The sequence below is a fragment of the Apostichopus japonicus genome, chromosome 16, assembly GCF_037975245.1.
Source record: "Apostichopus japonicus isolate 1M-3 chromosome 16, ASM3797524v1, whole genome shotgun sequence".
NCBI lineage: Eukaryota > Metazoa > Echinodermata > Holothuroidea > Aspidochirotida > Stichopodidae > Apostichopus > Apostichopus japonicus.
Genome location: NC_092576.1, coordinates 22,105,375 through 22,128,244, shown reverse-complemented (window position 1 = coordinate 22,128,244; position 22,870 = coordinate 22,105,375). Strand labels below are relative to the sequence as shown.

At 36.1% G+C, this 22,870-nt stretch overlaps 1 protein-coding gene and 1 long non-coding RNA gene across 2 annotated transcripts in view; one reads left to right on the top strand and one right to left on the bottom strand.

Annotated features, from left to right (window-relative positions):
* LOC139982813 (uncharacterized) overlaps nucleotides 1-22,870 on the top strand; it is an 890,000-nt gene that overhangs the window by 499,516 nt on the left and 367,614 nt on the right. The gene's annotated exons all lie outside the window — the stretch shown is intronic.
* Nucleotides 1-22,870, bottom strand: part of LOC139982835 (uncharacterized) — a 204,976-nt gene that overhangs the window by 116,648 nt on the left and 65,458 nt on the right. The gene's annotated exons all lie outside the window — the stretch shown is intronic.

Below are 22,870 nucleotides of genomic sequence, written 5' to 3'. Positions count from 1 at the left end.
ATTAGCCATATCACATACAACAATCGTAAAACATTATTCTTAACCGACCCTGTACATTATTGTAGCTGCCTTTGTATAGCTAACCCAATAGCTGCCCCTGTATAGCTGCCTTCTGTAAATATGTCCCGTATTTCTGTCCAGGTATAGCTGCCCCGTGTAGCTGCCAATATATAGCTGTCCCTGTATAGTTGCCCCTGTATATCTGCCCTGTATAGCTGCCCCCATTTTCATGACCCCATATAGTCCTCCCGTATATCTGCCCCATTATCTGCCCACGTATAGCTGCCCTGTGTAGCCATGCCCCTGTATTACTGCCCCTTTATAGCTACTTCCGTATTGCTGCCCTGTATAGCTGCCCCGTATAGATGCCCTCGTGTAGCTGCCCTTTTTGCATAAGTAAATAAGTTGGGTTATGATTAAAGACAAATAAAGGTGACAATTGAGTCACTAGTTTCACTTGTTTATTAAAATAAAATAAAACTACCGATTACGTAATATTTTGTACAAATTGACCAAACCATGTAATACTCACAGGATTATTTGATACCCGCAACAAGCTAAGCGATCTAGATTCGTTGTTACCAGCTATGTAAATTCGTTGTTAACCTAATTTAAACAATTTGTGTACCACGAATTTAGTGTCACGGATATTCGTTTGTTAAAACAATTACTTTAATTTTCCCTTGTGGGATTTTTGTGGACTGAAGTGGCATTATGTTTCCTCCTTTCGTTAACGGTCAAGTTTGTTGCCAGCAGATTATAACAGAAACAGCACAGAATGCATAACTTGTAAAAATCCATTATTGCTACCCTTTCTTCTAAGTTCAATCTTACTCAATTATGAACTCGGTTGTCTCTTATAGTTTCAAGGGGTTTGAATGGTAACTATAATTTAAGTTATTATTTATCCAGATGAGTGTAAACATGAGTGAGGTACAATTGAATTAATATTTGCCAATAAATTAACAGTGTTCTTACTAATAGCTTCATGAGATTTGAATGATATCTACTGTTTAAACATTGAGAACTAGACACGTATTTTGTGTTGCTGTATACGAACACAATGTTAAAAAATATCACGCAAATGAATCTGATTTTTTTTTCAAGATACTGCATCACGGATTTATTGATTCTAAGCCAGTAAATGTACAGTAAACGCTCCTTTGGAGAAGCCGGATGATTCGTTTAAAGCAATGGTTGGATGACAAGACTAACTTAACGAATGTAGCATTAACATAGCTGGTTTCACATACAATATCAACTTGATCGCAATCAAATAGCACTCTAAAGTTAAACTTCTATAGATGCTTGAACTCATGAGAAATCTGTTGCCTTTTAACCAGCATCGGAACTTAAATCAGACCTATCACATAGTTCATAACATATGTGCATATTGTAAGTTCACCTTCTTATACATGTAATACTTGCGGCTGAAGTTGTTTCTATTCTCATCGCCTGCTGGGGCTAATTAAAAGCGTTCAGATTCATAGTTCGAACTACAATATTGCTATACCGTTGAACAAATACCATGTACAGGTTCTTCCGTAAGAAATATCTAACTTGAATCTATTAAAAAGTTGCATATATCGTTCATACACTTCCGTTATTACCAGTATAAGTATAAAATATTTATAAGCAGGAGAATCAAAGACTAAGAAATATACAAATATGTACATCAATACTAACATAAAGATAAGAGAAGAAAAGGTTAATAACCTGTAAAGCAATGCAAATAAAATAATTTCTGAATGATTTTATTCCATTTTGTTGGCAAGATATGAGGATTATGTAAACTTCTATTGGATTTAACTATAATATTCTTTAGTGGGGGCTACAGTGGGTGCTCCATACGAATAGTTCATGTCTTCTCAAAACAACAGGAATTGTCCAATGAAGACGCTTAAAGGAATGATTAGTTAACGTAAATATTGCAGATTACAATTTTGAGAACTATTAATCTGATTTTATCTTTTTGATGCACCGCTTTTGATGATCGAATTATCCCTCGCGAGCAAAATGGTACAAGCAATGCTTTAACTGAAACATCACATTTGATTTTGAAATCTTGCTAATAATTTAACACTGTTCCTTGAAAAGCTTTAGGGGATTATCTATTAGTGTATACGTGACTGACATTACGGTCGCATTGGCGATGACCATTCTTGGCTGGCGATAAAACTTTCTGGAAAAATTAATGCTAGTCGCCAGCCCTATAATACTGTGGCGATCAGTTTTTGCAGCTGAAATTTCCACCAATGCTTTACAATAATAACGAAGGTACCCTCCCGATGCGGTTTTTGCAAACCGATGGTTAGGCAGATTTCCCATGGACTTAGTGTGGTGTTAGGCTACCGTGTGGTCGAAGATAACAACAATAACAAAAGTATTCCATGGATATCTTATAACTGCGTCACAATTTCAGCTAATTAACAGACGGATAGGCTAGGTTACCCCATTGACTTAGTGTGATGCTAGGCAACCATGTGGTCGAACGTAACAGCAATAATGAAAGTATTCCATGCATATCTTATAACTGCTTCACAATTTCAGCAAATAAACAGATGGTGAGGCTTAGCTAGATTTCCATGGACTTAGTGTGGTGTTAGGCTACCATGTGGAAGACGTTATTATTTATTCATTCGTTTATTTCAAAGAAGGAAGTAGTAATAACTGTTTAAGAGCTAATTTGGATATTTATATGGTCTGGTCCAATACTACGTGGAGAGCAAGCATAATCAGCGGCGGCAGTGTTATGAAAGAAGGAATGTTAATTATATGAAGTTATGAACAAGTTAATGAAAGGTACAAAAGCAAATAGAAATTATTGAGGATATTTATACCTTATATTACACCTACGTATTTGAACATGATAACATAAAGATATTTTTCACCGTACTCATTTTGTTAGAAAATAATATACATTATCCTATGTCATTATTTTAAAATAAAAATGTACTACTAGCCACTGTTATCAGTACTAACTACTAGCTTTAAAGTTTAACGTTAGTGTAGTCAGTACTGACAGTAGTGCTACTCGATGATGAGCCTAGGCCTAGTGTTTTTGGTTTCTTGCATTTTGCAAAGCAAGGAACCTATGCATTCAACTTGGCGTGTGTGTGTATGCGTGCGTGTGTGTATGTGACACGTTGGCTCGTAAACATGATATCTCAGGAAGTTAAAGTTGGATGAACTTTAAACTTGGTGTGTTGATAGTCCTTAGTAAGTAGATGATCCCTTTTGTTTTTCATGGCGTTCAAGGGTCATTTGAGAGATCACCAGAGATCTACTTAAGGCAGAAAAACTTGTAAATTGGTGTTTCAAGAAATAAAAGATGCTTGAACATTAAACTTGGACTGTAAATTGACGTAGGTTAACAGATTATCCATTTGTTTTTTATGGAGGTCAAAGGTCATTTGGGGTCACCAGAAGTCAAAGGCTAAAAAGGATGTAAACAAGATATCGCAAAGAAGTGAACGTTGCTTGAACTTTAAACTTTGTATCTTGATAGCCATTGGTAAGCAAATGATTCCTATTGTTTCCATGACGGTCAAAGGTCACCAGAGGTCAAATGCTGAAAACCTTGTCAACATAATATCTCAAGAAGTAAAGGATGCTTGAACTTTAAACTTCAACTGTGGATAGAGTGAGTCGGATAGACCTAGGTGAGGGGATGATCCCTATTGTTTTCCATGGAGTTCAAAGGTCATTTAGAGTCACCAGAGGGCAAAGGCTGACGACCATGTAAACACGATATCTTAAGAAGTGAAAGTTGCTTGAACTATGAAATTAGTATGTTGGCAGCTCTTAGGGATTAGATCTCTATCTTTTTTCATGGAGGTCAAAGGTCATTTGATGTCACCAGAGGTCAAAGGCTGAAAACCTTGTAAACACGATATCCCAAGAAGTAAAGGTTGCTTGAACTTTGAACTTGGTTTGTTGATAGCCCTTGGTGAGCAGATAATCCCTATTGTTTTTCATGGAGGTTAAAGGTCATTTGAGGTCACCATAGGTCAAAGGCTGAAAACCTGGTAAACACTACATCTGAAGAAGCAACGTTGCTTCAACATTGAACTTTGTATGTTGATAGCCCTTGGTGAGCAGATGTTCCCTATTGTTTTTCAGTAGGTCAAAGGTCGCTGGATGTCAGTTGTTGGTTACAGTCAGAATTAATCTAATTATGCAGAAGTGAAAGTTTGTTTGACCTTTGACCCTCTTTGCATAAGTACGCATTACTCAATTTCTGCAATACTTGCCATTTTTGCTCAACATTTCAGCTCGTTAGAAAATCTTGTATTCAAAGTTTCTTCTCATATTGGCAAGGAATCGCTAAGTCACGTGACTTTCTGGTTCCATCATATATTTGTTTGATTGTTGCTTTCGAGAAGTTCTGTCAGTTACCAGCAATTGTAAATTGATAATTGTTGCTATTGTATTTATCTGGAATTATTTTTTCATCCAGATGGAGGTTAGACTACACAGTAGGAACTATAATGAACCATCAGCAACAAAAGCAGTTAAAGGTGTGTCTAGCTTAAACTTATTTATTTTAAACTTTATGATTCACAGTACCAAGGATATGGTTAGTGGAATAACTCTTTCTTAGAAAAGGAATCATAATAAAATATAGAAGAGTTTTTCATGGTAGACATTTTATAAAATATAATTGAAGATGTAATAGCACTGATGAATGATGGAATAAAGTGAATAACAATGGCAGCACTAGCCTTTGAATAGTATACAGTTTAGTAAATAGGCTGAGATAAGGCAATCTTCAAAGCCTTCTTCTGACCTTAGTGTAGTACTATCCAGGACGAAAATGAAAAAGGTCTTATGATGCATTTTCACACTCACAGAGTCACATGTAGAGAACACGCTTGAGCTGGTAAAGTAAATCAGAACAGTGATAGTCTATGTGTGGTAACACCATAAACAGTGTGATTCATTAGATTCAAGCAAGCAAGCACATGACAATTTAGTTGTATCGAAGGGGAAAGGGAATGTGAAATGCGTGACTTTTCCTGCTATATTTCACACTTCTATCATGCTCTGAGTTACCTAACATAAGCAGTTGAGATTGTTCATATTGCATAAGCTGGCCATTAACATGCATGTACAGCACTGTGTACTGACAGATATGATACCCTCTTTACCAGTTGTTAAACATTGCTTTATGATATCTTTGATGATGCCTTAACATACAGATATGTGGGTCTCATACAGAACCATACAAAAGGTGCACAGCTGGTGAATCTATATCTAACTGTAATACTCAGCAAGTTTATGAACTTGAATTTGCATAATCTATATGAAAGCCAATGCATTATATTAATGGTAAGGTCAATGGCTCAATACGGAGTTGTAATGACCATGGAGCTATATATAATGACACACTTTAGAGAACAAATAAACATACTTTTTTTGAAGCAACAGTGATACTAGACTCCACTGATTGATGTTAAAACTATATAATTGGAGATTATTGGCATGTTTGTTTTCTAACTAATTTGTGGTACTATTCATGATATTTTCTTTACACTCGTTAAAAGATATAGACTTTGACACATCTCTTAGCATACAATCTTTGGTTAACCAGGAAGGAGGGATTCTAGAGATACCAGGGACTGGCGTAAGACTAGAGATTCCTTCTGGTGCTATTAAAAACGAACGCTTGATCCAGATGAGAATCATACCAATCAGTTTTCGAGAAGATTCTAAATCATCATTTACCAGCAACTCAACAGTAGTAGTGGAACTTCTACCTGATAATCTGAAGTTACATCAATCAGCAAAACTCACCCTGCCTCATTGTCTGCAGTTGAAGAAAACTGGTGAACGCAAAGCCATGGTGTACAGCAGTCACCATGCTAAAGGTACTTTTCATTTCAGTGTAGTGTAGCGTAGTGTAAGCAGACATGGAATAGACACCACACCCTACAGTACATGTATACTGGATGTATTGTTCATTCCTGGTATGCAGCATCTGTCACACCTACCAAGACTATATTGGTGTCTATGTTACCTTTAGTGTTGTCAACACACACAACAGATAATTGACTGTGTTAGGTTTCATACCCTTGATGTATGCAGCAGTCTTCACATGAAGAAATATTTGCTTGCTAAATGATTGTACAAATTCTTACAGCAAAGATAAGCAGTACATATTTTATTGTTGCTAACTAATACAGCTGTCATTATTCCTTACATGGTATAAAGTTGACTTTCAGAAATAATACGAATATAACATTTCATCACAATATTACTTAGTAGGTAAAGATGTTAATATAACTGTCCTAATGACCACCTAAGCATGTCTCGCATAGCATGAATTTCTGTCCTAAGCAGCTGTTAACTCACTGCAAATACCACTGGGTTGCAAGCAAAAAATGATTCTTGGAAGTTACTCATGTACTTCTGCATTATCTATGTGTGCTTGAAAGAAAGGAACAATAAAAAATGGCAGTATCAACTTTTTAGGCTCCTGCTATATTTTGTTTTGATACAGGTTCTAAGCCAATGTGGAGACCAAAACCGAATGTTTCGTATCAGCTGAATGAGACAAACTGTGTAATCTGGATTGAAAGCTTTTCCTGGGAGACATGTGAGATTGATGGCAAAATTGTTGAATTTAAACGGATCCAAGTCTATGCTGCTCGTAACCTGGATCCACCTCCTGAAATAATACCAATACATGTTGGCTTCTACCTTAAGCTGCCAGGTGAAAAACCAGTGAGTCAAAGTAAATGATTACATTGATGCAATACATTATTAGATACATCTGTTGTAATGTAATGATGTTATTAAGTGTAATTAAACAGTGATACAACAAAGCCACTAACACGTGGTTCAATTTATTTGCAATGGTATTTTGATAAACACAAACCAACTTTCAGTACATACCACACTTATAGTGCGAATATCAATTTGCATGAGTAAGATTATGATACCCAAGTGCAAGTATATGAGTACAGGAAATGTACATGAGTATAGATAAAATTGTTGTTCTGATTTAAGTGATCTAGCTAATACTCATAATCATGTGTGATGTTTAATCTCCTTGGTCAGAATTTTGCAAAGGAAACTTGTTCTAGTTTGTCAGAAATTGATGGAAATCACTAGATCTTTTTGTACATTATCAAGATTGATTTTTCATTTGGAGAGAAATTGCAGAAGGGAACCAGCAGGGACACCATGAGAGGAGGTTCTGAGAGCAGTGCTCTCAAATTTGTTGTCCAAACAAGATATAACACCAATTAAAAGTTTTATAGTATTAATGTTGCAAAAATCATGTAAGAATATGCAATTTAATAATAGGCGAGTAACACAGCGGAACAAGTAATTGGAAAATTATACACCATCTTTAGTTAATGACACCTAAAATATTACAAAGACGATAACAGTAGTAGTAGGACTTTATTGCATCTCATATCGTGGCAGACCAAATTACATAAGAGTAGCAATGGAAAAAATAAAATAAATACAGGAATGTAGTAACTCAATAACACTAAAGGAAGATAGTAATACCACCCCCCCCCCCCTCTTGGTTAAATAGCAAAACAATACGACTAACCATGTAAAAACACACCAAAATCATTCGTTATTAAGTCTTCCCAAAAATGGTATTGAGCTATTTCTGTAAATGTTCGTCTTAAACTTAATTTCCTCGTTTGGTTTGGGGTTTCTTAAGGACATGCTAAGGTTGTATGGGTTGCAGGGAAGAGCTTGGCATATCTTTTGGACTTAGTACGTCCAATGGCGAAATTGGTACAAAGTTCAACTAGCCTAATTGCCGGCCACTTGAGATCGATGAGTTCCAAAGCCTCGGTGTACGAGTTGTAGTTGTCACCTATAGCTCATTTCTGGATACGCCTCAGACGGTTGGCCTGAACAGCAGTAATGCCATCAAATCGTTTTAACCTATTTAACACATATAATCTACAAACCGCCAATCATAAGCGTATGTATTATAGGAGGCTGCCTTTTAAAACAAATTTGCATGAGCTTACATTTCGATGGATTGAGCTCAGTGATTATTAGTAGCCCATATATCAAGATTGTGAACATCCTGACCAATCTGGCTCGACTGAGTAACTGGTCATTATCGACATACAGGAACTAGCCTTGTCCAAAGCATTATTTATTATACCAACGAATATCAGTGGTCCCAATTTTGTTCCCTATGGTACACCACATTATAATGTTCCCATATTGAGATGGCAGAATTGTATTTTACCCTTTGCCGACGAGAGGTGAGAAAATCATCTATCCAAGATACAACTTCGCCTCAAACACCTAACTCATACAATCTTTTGATAGCTAAGGTGGTCTACGCAATCAAATGTTTTAGTAAAGTCAGCCACCACAAGCCACCCTACAGTATTACCTATATCAGTACCTTTATAGAAAACATCAAAAACTTTAATTAAGTAATGAGTGGTAGAGGATCAATCAATAGCTACACTACAGTACAGTTGGTATAAATATAGATATATGTCTGGGAAAGAGAGGGAGTAGATTTTATTCAAAGAGTGTGTGTTTGTGCTGGCTGGGGAGAGGGGGAAGCTCTTTTGATTACCTGTAAGAGAAACATCTTTAATGATGAAATTAGCAACAGTATGTGCATGCAAAACATCTCAATATTAAAGAACTTTCCTCCAGGTAGATAACAAGATTTAACACTTGAGCAGTGTTTAAGAGATGCCATAGTGCATATTTTAACAAGATTTTGGATTTCACTTCATACTGTTATGATAAAAATCAATCATAATGATACAGATAACCATAATGATCATGAAGTTCCATAATAAAGTGTACACTCACTGTATGCAACATATTGTGAAGTTGTTTGAAGAAAAATATATGCAGCAAATGCATCCAAACAGGATTAGGGTCATAATTGCAGTCATAATCAAAATGGAAATAGAAATGTGTGTTTGACTAAAAAATCATGAGTAACAAGTCATTAGTAACGAGTAGTGAGAAAAGTGCGGAATAGGAGGACTGCAAAATGTACTCATCTATGTATACAAACTCCGGGAATATAAGTCTGTTACATGATGATAATGTAAACATTTTTGTTGTCAAACATAATAATCTGATACAATATAGAATACCTCTGTCCTACTTGCTTACCTATATAGAAAGGCCTCAAGTTATATGGGCAAATCTGCTTTTAACTCATAACATAGACAAACTTGTCAACCAGCATCAATTCATAATAATATCAAGTAGGGATGACATGTAATAGAGATTGAATTACAAGTACTAGGTCTAAGCCTGTTAATTTCATATGGATGTTTTGATTATATCTGTTTTTATCAATACTTTGTTTGTTTTCCATCAAGAATAATTTGCAAATTTTGGAAGAAATTCCGTTCCTATTCCGGAAAGAGGGAAACTTGCCTTTGAAGATAATATTTAAAGAGGCACAGCCAATGTCCTGGCAATATACAGGAGAGGAAAAAGTGAAGGTAATGGTCTTTGATTTCTTGCTGTTGACCAATTAACCCAGGTTTAGGATTCATGTGTGCTTTGGAATGCCTGCATTCTCAAGCACCATTCTGTGAAGATGTCCAAGTTGTTTCCCCTGCCAGGGGCTCCATAAACCTTACACCTAAAGTATAGTGTGTCAAAGGTCATTTGGGGTCAAGGCAGGCCCAAAGATAAAAACCTTTAAATTTCTTCAGGATGAAAGTTTATGGAGTGGTCGGTTGATGACTTGGAGTGGTCGGTTGATGAGTTGGCACTGAAGTGTTGTTCAGATTTTCAGCAACCTTGATTCAAGCAGTTCAGTGGCAGTGGCATGCGTCGGATTTGGAAGGTGGGAGGGGGGGGGGCAGACTCTACTGACTGATATGGGATTGTGTCTGACGTGAGGGGTGTCCTTCCACTTTGGAAAGTGTTTCACTTGGAAAACTAGCTAGGCATATAATTTTTACAGATTATTCATAAATTCATGAAGGAAAAACATGACTCACTTTGAGACATAGACTTAATTGCTTACATGAAATATAGAAACAAGAAGGATGGGGCATTTTTGTGTTTTACCCTTGAAGGAGGGAGGGGGTGGCATGAGTATACAGTATGAGATACTGAATTTACACAGAAACGTATTGGGCGATGTCCTAATTGAAATAACAGCTAATGAAGATACATGGTTATTCACTGACTGAGTGATATCCCCTGACAGTGATCTTTCCCAGACTATCAACATAGGTGGGGAAAGCAACCACCCCTCCACCCCCATTTGAATGCCACTGGAAGGTGGCACAATATTTAGTACAGCAGAATATTTCAGGGCTTATTTTGTGCATGTTACAGAAAGAAGACATGAAGTTGGTTACAGTTCATAATTTCCCTCAGGGTCAACATTATTCACATTGTACCAAAGCATTGTAGGTAGATAAGTTAAGTGGTCAAACTATTTCCTGGTTTATTGTTTGTTAAATGGAAATTTGTTTTCAAGGTTATGTTAATTGTCAAAACTATTTCTTGAGAATGGACCTGGTTCAGTCAGTGACTAAGTTGATCTTCATTATGAGTTTATTGTAATGCAGTGGATAGTTTCTGTCAATCAACAATTGTCTGCACATATTTGGAGTCTTTCGAGGTGGGGAATGGGACTATGGTCATATTTCTCAAATTAACCATTTTATCTCCAAAGGACTGTATTTACTTTGATAGTTTGCAGAAAGGCTCCCATAATCTGAAAGGGGACAAACAGTAGTATATCAACTTGGTTTGTTATATGTTTACACAAAGAGAACATGGTGTTTGAAACTTCATAGTTTGTAACATTTAGTCACTTTGCCAAAATCAAAGAAGCATTGTTTGTTGAGGGCAACAAAAGCAAAACTGTCACTTTAGAATAATAAATGCTTGAGTATTGCATATTTTAAAAAAAAGAAACCTGTCCTTATCAGATGACTAAAAATGAATTTCACTTTGCTGCAGACAATACCTTTTTTAAACGTAGCAGCCCCTGTGGCCTATCGACATTCATTTTTCTTCGAGAAGGTTGGAGAAGAAGCTTGTTTTTTAGTCTTCGAAGCTGCTCAGGAAGATCCAATACAGTTGGTTGTCAACTTCAAGGTTTGTGAACAGTTTATATATTCATCTTGCATGGCTGCTAAGTTATCACTTGAACTCAGTGACTATTTTGGTAAAGATGAACTTACTTCAATATAAAACTATTGAATATGTTCTACCTCAGTGCATGCACATACATGAAAAACATCATATAGTTTCATTTAGTAAGCCATTGAAGCTCTTATGTTTTGTCTAGTTATTATGCTATGATCTATGCATGCTTGAAACATGGCACATATTGATATATCATCCCTACACATAGTATCCTGGCAATGAGATATTGTACCTTATCAACCTTTTTGGTTCCTTCCTGGAAGCAAAGAAACCTATTCTGTCAGGTTGACATGTGCATGTGTGTGTGCATGTGTGTATGTGACATCCTAGTTTGGAAACATGATTTGTCAAGGTACGTAACTTCTGTAGTTATCATATTATGCACGTCTTCCCCATAATAAGTACAAGATCGGCAATGTTTTTGAGGGAGGTCAACTGTCATTTCAGGTCAGCAAAGGGCAAAATGTGAAAATCTCAAATCTCCAGAACATGAACATTAAAGAAACTTATGCATACATGGTAGGATATCCGTTTGTAGTGAAAAGTTTTTAGAGAATTTGGAGAAGTCACAGTTCATTTAAAGGTAACGAGAGTCAAAACTGGAAATCTTTGTAAAAACGATATCTTCTGATGGGATACGTTGTTGGCTCTCATATGTAACATGTGTCTGTCATATACTGACTTCAAGAACCCTTCTATTTTGAGTGAAGGTCAAAGGTCATTTTGGGTCAGCTGAGGTCCCAAAGTTCTGTATCTTGAGAACTTTGCTTACGAAAGAGAAGAATAATGCATGATGCATTACCAAATGATAAATAAAATTGCTCCACAATGTGCTATAGGTGAATGCTCATTTAAGGTTAACAGAAGTCAAAACCTACCCTTAACTTTGAAACTGGCAGAAGAAACCCTATTTTCCTGTTATGCACTGAAAGCAGGTAAGAGATCCTGAATAAAACTGATGAATACTTGTAAATATTACATACGTTTTCTCTAACTTCAGGAACAGTCAGAGTAAACTGAGATTTGAGTTGGGGCTTGAGAAAGTAAGCCAAATTTGTTATATAGCATCTTCGAGGCAAGAAAGAAATACACTGATAGAGCACAGACTCTTTAGCTTTTCCATTTAAAAATTGTAAGGTAATAAAGAGTATACATTTTGTACCCAAAAAGTTTTGAATCCAAGTAAAACAATTATAAGGTGTTAAGCACAAGTTCAAGAACATAATTTTGTATTAGTTGAAAGTATAAGTAGACACCAACAGGGCTGACTATGATTACACACAACTATGCTAGAACAGGACCGAATATGAGTACACATAAATATTTCATTTCATTTCATTTATTTGTTTTTCCTCAATATACGGTACATTGTATGTCATACAAACGTTTACAGATATGCAATTGAGTATAAAGAGAAAGGAAGTGATCTAAAAACCTGAAAGGCTTATCGAGTAGAGCCACTCCCTAAAGAAGGAAAATAATTAAGTTATCAGTGTTAACGATATAAACAAACTAAGATTTCTAAAAAGTATTATGGATCAATAATCACTTATGTAAACCTCGCTTAATTGACGTTTAAAGGAACGTGGTGACTGAGAATCATTTTGTATATGATCATGATGAAGTAGATAATTCCAGCAAGTGTTTGCCCGATAACGTATACTCTGTTTACCCAGGTTACTATGGGAAAAAGTCTATGTATGTGACCAGCCTGTCTTGTATTATAATCATGGATTTCCTTATTAACAGTGAATACATTTTTACATGTGGGCAGATTATACCCATTAATAGAGCGATAAGCGAATGTAGCAAGATGAACTTTCACAAGGTCCGGTAATTTCAGTAGCTTAAGTGAGGCAAATAATTTACTAGTATGATTGTTATAGTCGGCAGAAGATATATGTCGAATAGCCCTTTTTTGAAGTACAAAAAGTTTCTTAATGTTATAAGCAGCCGTGCCAGACCATACTGTAATGCAATAAGTAAGGTGAGGATAAATTAAAGTAAAATATAAAGAACGAAGAATATGTTTTGGTAAGTAGTGCTTCAATTTGGAAAGAATCCCAACGCCTCGAGAAATATTTGATGATATTGTATTTATGTGATCACGCCATCTCAGACCAGAATCAATAGTTACCCCTAGAAAAGTGGTAAAACACACTTTTTTAGACTACTACCATGCATCTGTATGTCAGACAGAATATTCCTATTCCTACCTTCATTGTAAACAACACATTTTGTCTTACCTACATTTAAAGAAAGATTGTTAGCTGAAAACCAAGCATGAAATTCATCAAGCACATGACAAATTCTAGCCCTCATTTCCACAGGATCCAAGCCAGAGAAAAAAAATATGAGTATCATCAGCGAATGATATGATAGTACAATTATCTGACACATGACAAATATCATTTACATATATTATAAAAAGCAAGGGCCCCAATATAGATCCTTGTGGGACCCCACAAACAACATTCATGCAATCAGAATCCGTATGAAGACAATTTGTAAATTGTTTTCTGTTTGATAAATAGCTTATACCCCAGTCTAGTCCTGTGCCTCTTATGCCATAATGTGACAATTTCATAAACAAAATATGGTGATCAATTGTATTAAACGCTTTGGACAAGTCCAAGAATACACCGACGGAAATCCTTTTATTATCTATGGCATCATACAATACAGGTACCTCCAAGGCCTCAGTCAAAGCAAGTTCGAGTGAGTGAGTGTCCTGGCCGATACCCATATTGATTTTTGAACATAATATCATGTTTACTGATAAAATTATAAATACTATTATGAACTATTCTTTCAAAGATTTTAGAGAAGCCTGTTAGTACAGAAACTGGGCAATAATTACCTATAACATCGTGATCCCCTTTTTTGTAAACAGGGATAACTTTAGCAATTTTTATATGATCTGGGACTGTACCAGTTGCTAAGGATAAATTTATAATGTGAGTAAGAGGGTGAACAACGTAATGTAACACCTTTCTTAGTATTGAAGGCTTTATGCCTTCGAAGCCGCCAGATTTATCTGGTTTCAAACAAGCAAGTGCAACTTTAAATGGTTTTTTAATGGGTTGAAGGATTTGAATTTCTTAAGTAATGATTTGGATTAGTGTCACTATGAATATCTGACGCTAAGGTGGGCCCAACATTTATAAAGAAATCATTGAATGCGTTTGTAATCTGCTTAGGATCATTGGTTTTACCATTGCCGACTTTCATCGTGTCGGGAATAGACGACTTACTTTTTCTATTATGTACATCATTGATTATTGCCCAAGTACGTTTAGAATTGCCACTGCAACTATTGAACTTATCAGAGTAATACCGAGTTTTCGAAATACGAATAATGTGGGTCAATTTATTACGGTAAGTACGAAACTTGTCAGAATTGTCAATATTGGGGGTTTTCAACATCTTGCGATAGAGTTTATTTCTACGTTTGATTGATTGTAAAATACCAGTCGTTATCCAAGGATGACGCTTTTTACGACGCTTTGAGTTACTGATATAAATATATGGAAAGCATTCATCATAAATATTTTGAAAAACTGTAATGAAATTGTAATAAGCTACGTTCACGTCCTCAATAGAACATATGAAATTCCAGTCGGTATTATGTATTAAATTATTAAGATACGTAGTATTCTTGTCGGAGTAGTTCTTAGTGTAGTAGCCAGAATCAGATTTACTCTGCTCTACTGAAGTTTGAATGAAAACGGGGAAGTGGTCACTTATATTCGTTAGTAGTATGCCAGGCGTGATATCAGTAATATTGTTGGTGAATATATTGTCAATAAGTGAGGCCACGGTTCCACTTACTCGAGTAGGCTTGGAAATTGTAGGGAAAAATTGTTTGAAAACACAGCTGTGTTTATGAAGTCAGAAGTTCCATTTTTTAGTAAATCAATATTAAATCCCCCATGATATAACCATGTTTGTTCTCACTAGATATTAAATTGAGTATAATATTTATATATTCATTGAATGTAGATGTCAAACCCTGTGGAGGTCTATAGACTACTCCAACGATTATATTATTCTTATTCATTGCTATTTCTATGAAAATGCTTTCTATCGCCTCATTGAAAAAGATATGTCAGTCCTTTTTACAAACGTATAATTATTCGATATAAAAGACCAACACCACCACCTCTCTTGCTATCCCTGTGACTTTCTATAAAAGTATATTGATCTATTTGTAACAAAGGTGATATTTGGTCACTTAACCACGTCTCACTGAAGCCAATTATTGAGAACTCATGATTAAGAAGGGAAAGAAAGTCAATTATTGAGTTGAAGTTTTTGTTTAGGCTACGACTGTTTGCATGAAACAGAGAATACATGAGGTTTACCAGTGAGTTGATTGAAGGAACCAATGTCAAAGTAGCTACAAAGACCTACAGGAACTTGTGGGTTTAGATTTTGTGAGTCATAAAAATCATTATTCATGAACTGCGGACTTGGTCCATGTAGTGCCTCCAAAAAATCATTAAATGTCTAGAACAGAGCTGAGTATGAGCACACATAACTATGTTAGAACAGAGCTGACTATGAGAACACATAACTATGCCAGAACAGAGCTGACTATGAGAACACATAACTATGCCAGAACAGAGCTGAGTAGGAGAACACATAACTATGCTAGAACAGAGCTGAGTACGAGAACACATAACTATGCAAGAACAGAGCTGACTATGAGAGCACATAACTATGCTAACACAGAGCTGAGAATGAAAACACATAACTATGCTACAACAGAGCTGAGTATGAGAGCACATAACTATGCTAGAACAGAACTGAGTATGAGAACACATAACTATGCCAGAACAGAGCTGAGTATGAGAACACATAGCTATGCTAGAAGAGAGTTGAGTATGAGCACACATAACTATGCTACAACAGAGTTGGGTATGAGAACACATAACTATGCCAGAACAGAACTGAGTATGAGAACACATGACTATGCCAGAACAGAGCTGAATATGAGAACACATAACTATGCCAGAGCTGAGTATGAGAACACATAACTATGCCAGAACAGAGCTGAGTATGAGCACACATAACTATGCTACAACAGAGTTGAGTATGAGAACACATAACTATGCCAGAACAGAGCTGACTATGAGAACACAAAACAATGCCAGAACAGAGCTGAGTATGAGAACACATAACTATGCCAGAACAGAGCTGAGTATGAGAACACATAACTATGCCAGAACAGAGCTGAGTATGAGAACACATAACTATGCCAGAACAGAGCTGAGTATGAGAACACATAACAATGCCAGAACAGAGCTGAGTATGAGAACACATAACAATGCTACAACAGAGCTGAGTATGAGCACACATAACTATGCTACAACAGAGTTGAGTATGAGAACACATAACTATGCTAGAACAGAACTGAGTATGAGAACACATAACTATGCCAGAACAGAGCTGAGTATTAGAACACATAGCTATGTTAGAAGAGAGTTGAGTATGAGCACACATAACTATGCTACAACAGAGTTGAGTATGAGAACACATAACTATGCCAGAACAGAACTGAGTATGAGAACACATAACTATGCCAGAACAGAGCTGAATATGAGAACACATAACTATGCCAGAGCTGAGTATAAGAACACATAACTATGCCAGAACAGAGCTGACTATGAGAGAACATAACTATGCTAACACAGAGCTGAGAATGAAAACACATAACTATGCTACAACAGAGCTGAGTATGAGAGCACATAACTATGCTAGAACAGAACTGAGTATGAGAACACATAACTATGCCAGAACAGAGCTGAGTATGAGAACACATAGCTATGTTAGAAGAGAGTTGAGTATGAGCACACATAACTATGCTACAACAGAGTTGAGTATGAGAACACATAACTATGCCAGAACAGAACTGAGTATGAGAACACATGACTATGCCAGAACAGAGCTGAATATGAGAACACATAACTATGCCAGAGCTGAGTATGAGAACACATAACTATGCCAGAACAGAGCTGAGTATGAGCACACATAACTATGCTACAACAGAGTTGAGTATGAGAACACATAACTATGCTACAACAGAGCTGACTATGAGAACACAAAACAATGCCAGAACAGAGCTGAGTATGAGAACACATAACAATGCCAGAACAGAGCTGAGTATGAGAACACATAACTATGCCAGAACAGAGCTGAGTATGAGAACACATAACAATGCCAGAACAGAGCTGAGTATGAGAACACATAACAATGCCAGAACAGAGCTGAGTATGAGCACACATAACTATGCTACAACAGAGTTGAGTATGAGAACACATAACTATGCTAGAACAGAACTGAGTATGAGAACACATAACTATGCCAGAACAGAGCTGAGTATGAGAACACATAGCTATGCTAGAAGAGAGTTGAGTATGAGCACACATAACTATGCTACAACAGAGCTGAGTATGATAACACATAACTATGCCAGAACAGAACTGAGTATGAGAACACATGACTATGCCAGAACAGAGCTGAATATGAGAACACATAACTATGCCAGAGCTGAGTATGAGAACACATAACTATGCCAGAACAGAGCTGAGTATGAGCACACATAACTATGCTACAACAGAGTTGAGTATGAGAACACATAACTATGCCAGAACAGAGCTGACTATGAGAACACAAAACAATGCCAGAACAGAGCTAAATATGAGAACACATAACTATGCCAGAACAGAGCTGAATATGAGAACACAAAAATATGCCAGGACAGAGCTGAGTATGAGAACACATAATTATGCCAGAACAGAGCTAAATATGAGAACACATAACTATGCCAGAACAGAGCTGAATATGAGAACACAAAAATATGCCAGGACAGAGCTGAGTATGAGAACACATAACTATGCCAGAACAGAGCTGAGTATGAGAACACATAACTATGCCAGAACAGAGCTGAGTATGAGAACACATAACTATGCCAGAACAGAGCTGAGTATGAGCACACATAACTATGCTACAACAGAGTTGAGTATGAGAACACATAACTATGCTACAACAGAGCTGAGTATGAGAACACAAAACTATGCCAGGACAGAGCTGAGTATGAGAACACATAACTATGCTAGAACAGAGCTGAGTATGAGAACACATAACTATGCCAGAACAGAGCTGAGTATGAGAACACATAACTATGCTAGAACAGAGCTGAGTATGAGAACACATAACTATGCCAGAACAGAGCTGAGTATGAGAACACATAACTATGCCAGAACAGAGCTGAGCATGAGCACACATAACTATGCTACAACAGAGTTGAGTATGAGAACACATAACTATGCCAGAACAGAGCTGAGTATGAGAACACATAACTATGCTACAACAGAGTTGAGTATGAGAACACATAACTATGCCAGAACAGAGCTGAGTATGAGAACACATAACTATGCCAGAACAGAGCTGAGTATGAGAACACATAACTATTCTACAACAGAGTTGAGTATGAGAACACATAACTATGCCAGAACAGAGCTGAGTATGAGAACACATAACTATGCTACAGCAGAGTTGAGTATGAGAACACATAACTATGCCAGAACAGAGCTGAGTATGAGAACACTACAAGTCTGTCAGAGACAAGTCAAGTAAATGTCATGTTATACTCATTTTTTTCATATGCTACCATGCAGATAAGACCTTTATACACTGTTACCATGTGTTTTAGCATTAATAGCAAGCATATTGTGTTTTATTATAAACTTGCTCACTAATGGTTAGTCAAGCAATGGTGCACTTTAGCATATCCATGCTCTGCCTCTTGCATTACTCTGTGTGAACTTGAATGTAAGAATTATGGATGGAGGAGCTAAGGTGAAACAATATGATGATTGTTTGACCATCAACTTGCATGTGAGTGGAAGCGATTGAAAATAAATAGAAGTTAATATAACAGAAACAATTTTTGAATGAAATGAACAAAATTATTAAAGAAAAAAGGCTCGATCATTTGAAAACTTTTCTTACAGAGAAATGGTATAGATCATGAAAGAATCAGAATTGAGAATTGTGAGGAAAAAAACATAAAGCCAAGTACATGGGCTGTTAAAGGAGTCTACAACATGAAGTTTATCTTACTCAGCCTCAGTTGATCAAATGTCTATAAAAATGTTAATTTCATTTTAAATTTTGATACTGCAGACATTGTATTGGCAGTGGTTGTCATCCAGTGTTTATTGTTGTGTTATGGTAACTGACACTAATAGTTTTGTTAAACTGTGTGGGTTGTGTAAGTTATATCCAAATGTAAAACAGTGACAGAATGTAATGTGAAGACTTCCAAATTTTGTAAATGATCAATTAGAAATCAACCAAAATTAATAATCAAAGTATTTCAATGCAAATACATCAAGAGGAGTAAAGTTACATTATAGGACTAGTAGTAAATTCCAAATGTACACAAAATACCAATCAGCGAAATCCCAAATCTCAATCTTCCAGATGGTGTAAATGTATTTGATATGTTGTGTCAACCGATGTGATGTTTGTAGTTACACCATCATTATATATTTGTACCCTACTGTCCAGCTGTAGTACTCCCTATGTTTACCATTTTCTATAACTGTCCTACACCTAACATGTTTAGTTAGTAACAATTGTCCTGTATTGATTAAACATATATTTTGGTGGCTGGAAAATTCAGGACTTAGCCACATCCTCATAGCATTTTTGATGACAAGGATATGAATTGTTCAAATGTGATGATATGTTGTGAATCATCTGGAAACAGCAGAGCAAATGATGTCATGATGATAATTGAGCTGTAGATGATAATTGAGCTGTAGATGATTGTGTTTTGCCTTATAATACTCAAATTATTTATGGACAGAGCTGCCTTCTGGGAAAATTATAAACATACAGAAGCAAACATTACAAAGGTATCACAATTCAAGGATAAATCAACAAGATTATATAATGCAAAATGTTAAGCTTTTGCAGGAAATCTGCCATGATGACATGAGGTTAGCCGGTCAAAATAGATGACATACTATCAACCCTATCTCAAGTGAGAGATATGATTTTGAGATGAGATATTTTGCCAACATTTTAGAATATGTTTTTAGATAGATAAAGTTGCACATTGTGTGTTCGCTGAATATCCCCATAATTGTGTGATGAAATTATGGAAGAATTATTTTGTTACAGTGGCTCAATTGGGCGATGAAAATATCCAAATACCATTAGAATGCATGTTGATATGTCTGTCTATTACCTGGCACGTTCGTTAACATTTAATGATGAAGCAAACTAGCATATGTAAGCACATTTATACATTTTATTTGGCTCATAAGTTAGGCCTTTTTTTGAAGATGACAAGGACTTCAAGTGGTTATCTACATAGTAATACATTATTATGCTGGAAAATTCCTTAACATTGCATGATGACTACATACTCAGTGACATTATATACAAAAATAATGTTCAATCAACCAGCTAAACATTTACCCTTGGCATGAACCATATGAGTTTTCTGGTTCTCAACTCCGTTGCAATTTCTTTCTTGCAGAAACCTTCTGTGCCATCTCATGAAGCAATTAGAGGGGAAGCTGGAGGGAATTCAGCAGGAGCTCAAGCAATGACAAATGATAGCGACCAAGTAACAGAAGCAACTTTACTGGTGAGAACTTCCAAGTATGATTCATGATTTTGACCAATATCTCTCTAAATCTGTGATTTCCGACTGATACAGACTGGTTCCTAAATTGAAAGAGTCTTGAGATGATGACTTCCTTTTTTCACTACGTGATTTAAGGCCGACATTTTGACATTACTGAAAGTTATAATTGCTAAATTCGGTTTGCATGTTGTTTCCAATTTAACAATCAAAACATCCCACACATTATCAAAAGTATGCATAAATAACTGCCCTTTATGCTTCCTATTGTTTTAAGAAGTAATATCATGCATATTAATTAGTAGGTGAGGCATATTGTAAAAATATTAACATGGCCACGTACATGTTTGTTATCTTGTTATATTCTTATTGTGCCTCATTTGCCTCAAACACTCACATAAGGTTACACCTAAATGTCAACCACAGTCTTGCAGTAAGTACCTTACATGGTTGCTGATCTTAGCATTGTACTGAAGGTGTAAAGAAGGACGTTGTGCATCTGGCGTATTATCAATTACCATGTGTAGTACCGCAGGAGCCACTGACATACTAAACTGAGCAATTGTGTAACAGACTGCTAATGTGACAGTGGTATTGGTATATGCTGTACCTGGCATTAAATGCTTCATTTTACCATGGAACTGCAACGGTTTAGACAGCTTGGATTGTACTCTTGAAAAGAAGAATGTTGCTATAGTTTGTTGTCCCACAAAACATATAACACAATAATAGAATCACAGCATGTTTCACAGTTATGCGAGGAACTATGTTTGGTTTGTTGGGATTCACTTTAATGTTATAATGGCGTTATCTACATGAATCTGTGATATTTTGGATTATGCAACATATGCTCTGGTGGGAAAATGTCTGTCAACCTAAATGCATCAATTAATTTCCACCTGAAATACCTTGAAAATACATTTCTTAACAGATATACCAAATAACATCAACGTAGCAACTACAAGCACATCGGTAGTATTGAGATTCTGCAGCATTTTCTGCATTCTTACAGTTTCCTGTGTCGACCACTCATCTAAGTGTCCACTCTTTTTCTAGTAAACACCTGTGTGACAAATGTGTGGCAAATCTGCGTCTATTTGTGACAGTCACACTTTGCACACATAATTGCTGCTGTGTCTATGAATAATGATAGCTTTTGTCAAGCTTATTAATGAATTGGTGGGGCAAAATGAAACGATTACATTAGCCCATTTAACTGTCTAGTACACAACTCACATTCATTAAAAGTATTTGATATGAGCATTTGCCTCATTAGTGTTCTAGCTTTTGACCGTCTGCTAAGGTTCTTATATGGATTAGCTCAATTTCAATTGGCATCATGAAATAGCGTCAGAACGATATGATGAAACATTTTTTTTGTGGTTATTTCAAGGACTTGTCAGGAAACCTTTCCAAAGAATGGCGGGATGTGGGAAGAAAACTGAAGCTTAAAGAGACAGATCTTTACAACATAGAGGCAGATAACAGATATAAGGGACAAAGGGAAGTGGTTTACCAGATGTTGTTACTATGGAAACAGAAACGTGGGATGGCAGCAACAAACAAAGCACTGATAGACGCTCTCAGAGTAGCTGGACAACAGGACCTGCACGATAATTTTCTTAAATTTGGAAAATTTGGAACAATTTCAGGTAAGTCAAAGACAAGAAAAAATGATTTCATTAAAGGAGATTATGTTTGTCTTGCTTTGTACTTACACTATATATATTCTACATTCCATGGCCAAATACAATATGAAAGGGAAATTAGCCTGTAGAAAGAAGAATTAACATTATTTATGGAAAACCTACTTGTTCTGCAATAGAGTTAATGTAATTTTGCATGGAAGAATGAGCAGCAAAGTAATCTGCAGATTGACCTTTAGCAAGCAGCTGTAAACGTTTACTTCTTATAGCGCTATGGTAGAACTGTGCGAAGAAATCATACAAAATCCATATGCAAGTTATTCCCCTTGAAAGGAGCATTTCTATGATCAAGCCTACACATGTTTTATGTCATAAATAGCTTTAAAACAATTGTCTGCTAGCCCTTAGAAGTTACCTTAAA